This window comes from Macrobrachium nipponense, chromosome 44 (assembly GCF_015104395.2).
Source record: "Macrobrachium nipponense isolate FS-2020 chromosome 44, ASM1510439v2, whole genome shotgun sequence".
Classification (NCBI taxonomy): Eukaryota; Metazoa; Arthropoda; class Malacostraca; order Decapoda; family Palaemonidae; genus Macrobrachium; species Macrobrachium nipponense.
Window position 1 is genome coordinate 44049297 of NC_087221.1, and position 7093 is coordinate 44056389.

A 7093-nucleotide genomic window follows, 5' to 3' on the forward strand; every position below is an offset into this window, starting at 1 on the left:
TCACCTTTCTGTCTTCGCCCACTTTTAAATTACTCTATTTATTTTGCTTTTATTTACATTTTATTATTACTTATGATATATTGGCCTTTCTTTATAGACGATTGAATAGCAGTTACTCTTGTTTCCATGTGTCTATTACGTTCCTTATTTTCTTTATGTCTCGCTCTTGACTGAGAAGCATTATTAGTTCCTTGCGTCGTCCGAAAATGTGAGCAACTACCATCTTCTCTCTCTATTCATGGAGACAGTTTGATCACTGCACCTTCCTCTAATTTCGAAAATTCACCTCTTGTTTAAAAGACTTCTCTCTCTCTCTCTCTCTCTCTCTCTCTCTCTCTCTCTCTCTCTCTCTCTCTCTCTCTCTCTCTCTCTCTCTCTCTCTCAAGGCACGATTCCCACAAAAAACCTCAACACCAGGCGAGAATGGCAACGGTTTCGTGAGGAACTGACTGACGAACACCATAGATGAGATCACCTGGTTATCAAAGGACGCATCTCATGACATCCATCTTGGAGAGTGAATATCATGTTCCCGAATTTAAAGGTGCAGGGCAGAGAAACTGGTTAGACAATCGTCTTATTTTCCTATTTGTTCAACTGAGCAGTAAGAATGCGCTTAATTTGCAAAATATGCGCTAAAGTTGCAAAGCAAGAATATTTGTTAAAGTTTTTAAGAGTTGTATTAGTGCCTTGAAAATGTAGAGTGATTTTGTAATAAGGAAATATTACCAATTTAAAGCACAAGCAGTAACTACTAATATGACCAACAATAATGACTGCAGCCAACAATTATAATTTCAATATAATGATGGTATTGAGTAGCACCACTGACAAAAAAATATGATAATAATAATAATAATAATAATAATAATAATAATAATAATAATAATAATAATAATAATAATAATAATAATAATAATAAAGGAACTTCATAGCATCTTGCAACCGCCAGGAACGTGGGCATAATCACTCCAGAGGACAAGAAGTCTAATCTCGGGAAAAAGGTTCAGCTTGTGACACAGGCCCTTCTCTGACCTTTCATGACCACGAGCTTCAAATAATAATTATATATCTCTTTTCTGTTGCATCTGGGATATAAGAACTTGTCAGGGATGACTTTATATATTAAAGATTTTTTTCTCTGTTATGTTCATGATGCAATATTTGGCTTAGGTCGAAGATATTTGCTTATCATGGCTTCTCTCTTGTATCTAGGATGTAATATCTGGTCACTAATGATTTATTGTTTAGATACTTCTTCTCTCTGTATCCGGGATATAAAGTCTTGCTTCTCTGTTGTATCTAGGATATAACGTTTTGCAAGGTATGACCTTTATTCGCAACTATTTCTACTCTGTATATTTAGGATAAAATTCATGGCAAAGATTGAGTTTTTTTTCCTTGTTTTAAAATGTCGAAATCCCTACAAATGGACGATCATAAATAAAGACACTATTTTTGCTTTTTCTTCAAAATTATGTATAAAAAGTTATTTTTTTAGCTGAAGAAAACAATCGTCTATGTGCATGAAACATTTATTTGGGTTTATGATTTTTTTAAAATAGTGGACATACTTCTCAGGATTTCGAGTACAAGGAAAAATTAGATTTAAAGTCTAAAGCCTTAGAGATACTTACGCACTGGTCATTAGAACGATAAAAATATCAAAAACACATATTTCAATAGTATATTTATAACACTAAGTCGGTTTCCAGCAGTAATTGTGCCGAAACATAACCGAAAATAGACAGGATACAGAGAGCAGAAAAAAGATGCAATCGTATATAAGATTAGAGAGAGAGAGAGAGAGAGAGAGAGAGAGAGAGAGAGAGAGATGGACGGGCATCAACATAGCCTCTTCTGGGAAAATCCCAAGAAACAAGAGACTGACCAAAGAATTCACACACTTTTTTTTTTTTTTTATCGTCTATCGCAGCTTTCAACTTTCGTACCTCTAACCCAAGGTTGTTTTACTTTAGACATTTCTTTGCCTTTTCGAAGATGAAACGCCAAGATAGCATGACAATCCTTCAACGGAAAGTGTGATCAATCAGTCCAATTTACGTATGATCTTTCGGTGGCGTTTTTTTTCTCTTTCTCTCATTTTTATTGCTTGTACCTTACACGTCGAAACTCGGCTCTGGCAAAAGAAACTGATATTTTAACTACAGGTACCGATACCACTTTTATTTTTTCTGTGACTAAGAAAGTTTCACAAAACCTAATACTTACGTACATGGAAGAGTTGGAAAAAGTTATCTGTTTCTTTCAACCACTTTCCTTCAGTTACCTCTAGAGAGAGAGAGAGAGAGAGAGAGAGAGAGAGAGAGAGAGAGAGAGAGAGAGAGAGAGATAAATAGACTCCCTTTATTTTGTGTTTGCTAACCGTTGCTAATTCAGATGGAAATTATTTAAATGGAAATTTAATCAAAACTTGTATATATTATCAATTACATTTACTGGTTTCTCTCTCTCTCTCTCTCTCTCTCTCTCTCTCTCTCTCTCTCTCTCTCTCTCTCTCTCTCTCTCTCTCTCTCTCTCTCGCTTTTCAAGAATTAATAACCCTAAACCTAAGCTTAGAATTATTTCATTTCTTCAGAATTAATTATCTCCAAGGCTTATATGAAAGTATAGTTTGTTTTAACGGCAGCAAATATAGCCTCTATTGCTAGTAGACCTGAAATTGATATGTTACTATTTTGCCAACAAATTATCGAGTTACATGTCATATTATGCCAACTAATGGCAAAAAGGATACGTTATATTTTCCTGGTAAATGTGTAACTGACAATTTTTTACCAAGTAATGGTAGAATGACACGTTATATTTGTCCGGCCAATCGCAAACTGACATGTCACGTTTTGTCAGCTTTGTCACATTAGCTATATTGAGGTTCTGATAACGAAGATATTAAACACTTATGTAATCACGCATACGAACCGATTTTTTAAACATATTTTTACCACTTTTATGAATTACTTTTGCCCTCTTTTAAAAAGACATCTTGACCTCACATTTTTAAATTTTCTAATTTTATTTTTTCTTCAAAATTCATATGACCTCCCATTTATAAAACCTTTTTAATCTCTTTCAATTTGCTTTCTTCGAATATGTCCTTTAAAATGATTCCTGATTTATTTTCATAATGTCCTTTTAAACAGCCTACCTGACCTGTAATATAAATATATCAGTATATATATTAATATATAAATTAATAATATTATAATATATGTATATGGATTATTATAATATTAATATTATAACATAATTAGATTATATATTATATAGAATATATACATATATATATATGTATATATCTCTATATATATCTATATATATATATATATATATATATATATATATATATATATTATATATATATATATATATATGTGTGTGTGTGTGTGTGTGTGTGTGCGCGTGTGTGTGTGTGTGTGTGTGTGTGTGTTTTGTGTATATACATATTTCCTCCGACCTATTATTCAAAACTACGCTCGACATCTGTTTTACAAACCTTTTGAACTTTTTTGCATAAACTATTGACCTCTCTTTCATGAACTCCGCTCCCCAAAATCTTTATGATTCAGGAGAGTTTACGCTCCACGGCCTTCATACTTTTTTCTTTTTCTCTTTTTATCGTTTTCTGAAAGTGTTTTTCATATATGACACTTCTCGTTGCATAAGAATACTGGAAAAAATAAAAATAATTTCTTTCTGACAGGAAAAAAATAATATAAGGTATTTATTTATGCATGTATTTCTTACTCTGATTTCTATTTATTTATTCATTTTTAATTATTATTATTATTATTATTATTATTATTATTATTATTATTATTATTATTATTATTATTATTATTATTATTATTATTATTATTATTATTATTATTATTTATTATTATTATTATTATTATTATTATTATTATTATTATTATTATTATTATTATTATTATTATTATTATTATTATTATTATTATTATCATCCTGCTTCTTCCTCATAACACATATTCTTATAACACATACTTATTGACCTGGAACTTAGTTACCCTCATTCTGCTTTTATGATTACAGAGCACTTCACAATGTACCAAATCGTGCTTCATAATTCAAAATCCTTTTGCTTTCCCATTGTTAATACTTTAATCCACTGGATCGTATTCCCAGAAGAAAATGAAAGAAAATATCTTCAGCATTTAACAGAGCAGACCTCACCGAGTGAACTGTTAAGTAACCTGAATGTTTTGAAATAACGTTAGAGAAGATTAATTGATTAAAGATAATTGATTTTAAAGAGATTCGTACAATTTCAGGCGGTACACGATAGATTCCTCGTACCTTTTTCATTTTGGAAAGGTTACTTGACTCGCCCTGAAAGCTGGTACACGCCAGATAGGCCTAGGCATAAATGAAAGGGGAAAGTGGATTACAAATAAACAAGATGAAATGCCAAACGCCACTGGAAATTGCAACAATCGCTATCGAACCACTGAAAGCGGCAACGCCTCATAATCAGACGCTACCTAGTAACAGCAGTAACAAAAAGAGGCGTTGCTGGTGTAAGTAAGCGGTTATGGGCTACAACGAGACACGTAACCCAAGCGAACAATCATTGAAGAAACAAAGAACTCGTGTGACCGCCTTCAAGCAGCTACTCATTTATTAGAAAGCAATCGGACAGGTTGGATTTCCTCCAGATTGCCAATACGACGATCTTTCTTTTCACTCGTGCTTGTTCTTCGGCCAGGTAACAAGTTTCCTGCTTATAAGAAAAAGTATAAAAAAATGGTAGATTAGCTTCCGGGTACAGCATTGCGTTTCCTGCTCGGAAAGTAGTCGCCTGTCCACTTTTGAATGCCTGTCGGAAGGGAGCGCCTACCTACCAACCTACTTACTTACCTGTCTTCTTTCATACGGTCTCTCTTGGGGGGTAATATAATATTGAAAAAGGAACTTGATACAAAAAAGCCTAAAAATCTAGGAGGGGAAAAAGCACTCTCCATCTTGGAATAAGATGGTGTCAGGTGATGAAAGCCAGTGATCGGAAACATGGAAGCCTTCAAAGGTTCTTGCGAAAGTACTGATACGAAACTGAAATCGATAGAATGAAATTAAATTATTTCTGTTATAGGAGAATAAAAGATTTTTTAGATTAGATTGAAATATTCCGTTTTATGTGCTAGTTCTTAAAATTACTATTTGCTTAGTTATTCGTAAGTATCTGTTTTAGTTATCATTATATCTTATCGTTTACATAAAAGCCTTCCTGCTCTTTAATAACAATAATAACAACAACAACAACAACAACAACAACAACAACAAACAACAACAACAACAACAACAACAACAACAATAATAATAATAATAATAATAATAATAATAATAATACAATGCGCAACTGGAATACAATAATTACAAGCTCTGGAATAAGACTAGCAGAGGTTAATATCAGGAGAGGGATCTTCCAGGGCGACTCACTGTCCCCACTACTCTTCGTAGTAGCCATGATTCCCATGACAAAAGTACTACAGAAGATGGATGCCGGGTATCAACTCAAGAAAAGACATGAAAGACACGATCAGGAAAGAATATATGCAGAGACTCAAGGCGATACTCAAGTCAAAACTCAACGCCGGAAATATGATAAAAGCCATAAACACATGGGCAGTGCCAATAATCAGATACAGCGCAGGAATAGTGGAATGGACGAGGGCAGAACTCCGCAGCATAGATCAGAAAACAAGGAAACATATGACAATACACAAAGCACTACACCCAAGAGCAAATACGGACAGACTATACATAACACGAAAGGAAGGAGGGAGAGGACTACTAAGTATAGAGGACTGCGTCAACATCGAGAACAGAGCACTGGGGCAATATCTGAAAACCAGTGAAGACGAGTGGCTAAAGAGTGCATGGGAAGAAGGACTAATAAAAGTAGACGAAGACCACAAATATACAGAGACAGGAGAATGACAGACAGAACAAGGAGGACTGGCACAACAAACCAATGCACGGGACAATACATGAGACAGACTAAAGAACTAGCAGCGATGACACATGGCAATGGCTACAGAGGGGAGAGCTCAAGAAGGAAACTGAAGGAATGATAACAGCGGCACAAGATCAGGCCCTAAGAACCAGATATGTTCAAAGAACGATAGACGGAAATAACATCTCTCCCATATGTAGGAAGTGCAATACGAAAAATGAAACCATAAACCACATAGCAAGCGAATTCCCGGGTGTTGCACAGAACCAGTACAAAAAGAGGCATGCTTCAGTGGCAAAAGCCCTCCACTGGAGCCTGTGCAAGAAACATCAGCTACCTTGCAGTAATAAGTGGTACGAGCACCAACCTGAGGGAGTGATAGAAAACGATCAGGCAAAGATCCTCTGGGACTATGGTATCAGAACGGATAGGGTGATACGTGCAAACAGACCAGACGTGACGTTGATTGACAAAGTCAAGAAGAAAGTATCACTTACTGATGTCGCAATACCATGGGACACCAGAGTTGAAGAGAAAGAGAGGGAAAAAATGGATAAGTATCAAGATCTGAAAATAGAAATAAGAAGGATATGGGATATTACAGTGGAAATCGTACCCATAATCATAGGAGCACTAGGCACGATCCCAAGATCCCTGAGAAGGAATCTAGAAAAACTAGAGGCTGAAGTAGCTCCAGGACTCAAAAGAGTGTGATCCTAGAAACGGCACACATAGTAAGAAAAGTGATGGACTCCTAAGGAGGCAGGATGCAACCCGGAACCCCACACTATAAATACCACCCAGTCGAATTGGAGGACTGTAATAGAGCAAAAAAATAAAAATAAAATAATAATAATAATATATTACTCTATACAAACTCAGATTATTGTTATCTCAGAGGACTGTTTTTCTTATACGAGCCTTGCTGTATTTTCGATATTTCTAATAATAATAATAATAATAATAATAATAATAATAATAATAATAATAATAATAATAATAATAATAATAATAATAATAATTAAATTAATAATAAATTTTAAAGCAAAGTTCGTTGTAATAAGTTAGAGCAAAACAGGAAGAGGCATTTGTGTCTATTTT